This window comes from Glycine max, chromosome 19 (assembly GCF_000004515.6).
Source record: "Glycine max cultivar Williams 82 chromosome 19, Glycine_max_v4.0, whole genome shotgun sequence".
Classification (NCBI taxonomy): domain Eukaryota; kingdom Viridiplantae; phylum Streptophyta; class Magnoliopsida; order Fabales; family Fabaceae; genus Glycine; species Glycine max.
The window spans coordinates 47,971,104-47,972,469 of NC_038255.2; positions in this window are offsets into that span (position 1 = coordinate 47,971,104).

Sequence of the window (1,366 nt, forward strand, 5' to 3'; positions counted from 1 at the left end):
TAAATAAAAAATATTTACTATTAAAAAATTTAATATATTAATAAATTTAAAAAAATATTATTAATTTTTTTTAAAAAAAAATACTTACGGATTACGTGTTTTTTTAAAAAAAAATTTCAAGCAGGTATTTTTTTTTAATTTTTTTCAATAATGTGTTTTTTTAATTTATTAATATATTAAATTTTTTAATAATAAATATTTTTTATTTATAAAAAATATACGGATTAATTAATTTGTATGAGTTATATCAAAATTAATTATTACAAAATTTATTATTTAAATTTACATGCGCATTAAATATACATTGTAAATTTTAGTGTTATGTATAGCAATATTATTTATTTTATAATATAATCGACCTATTAGCTCAGTTAGTTAGAATGTTTTGCTAACTTGAAAGTCATGATTTGATTCTTGCTTGAACTATTAATTTTAAATTAATTCATAACACACATTTTTTTAAAAAAAAAAACTTTCGGTTGGGCTTATATGAATCAGCTGATCCGTAAGTCTCTTACCTCATACGGATATGAGGCTTGCGGATCAGTTGATCCATATCCTTTTACAAAAGGGTAAAATAAGAAATTTGTGAAATTGTTGAGTGTACCAACAATTTCACCGGAAGATAAAAAACAATTTACAATTGATAATTGTTAGACTTGAGAGAAGAATAGATCTTACATTGGAGGTTTAGGGAAAAAAAACAAGTTATATAAGTAAAAAGCCTATACTCTTTTATATTCTTAGTCTTGACACACACATAATTTTAATATCTTCTTCTAAGATGTAACTTTTAATATGCATTTTGTAGTAAAGATAAGTATCCAACAACACATATTTTAACACATTATTGATTGAAATTTTTTATAATTATAAATTAAAGAAATAAAAAAAAAACGCACGTGGGAAAATGAAAGTTCACGTGTTCGTGCAATTCGTGCGAATCAGTTTCGTAAGATATAGCACCTTATCGCCATTTTACAATATACACAAAATTGGTCGTATTTGTAATTTATATTTGAATGATAAATATATAATTATATAAAACTGATCACAAACTTGAAGAATTTGTATAGACGCTATTACATGCTGAAAATATCATTTCAAGAAATTCATTAAGTAAAGACTGGAAATATTTAGTCTAACTTAGAAAAAGCTTTAGAGACTGAAAAAGTCTCTAATCGATCTCTATGGTCATTAAAAATCGAAAAGCAATTAATTTGATTAGTGGAAGGGTGAAAATAAGACTAATCGGCAAAAAGACATTGGTCTTCAGGGGATTGAAATTTTCATGTATTACAAAAGGACATGAGTCATTTAGTTTAAGAATTTATTTAATTTATTTGACTTTATTTTTAAAAAATAT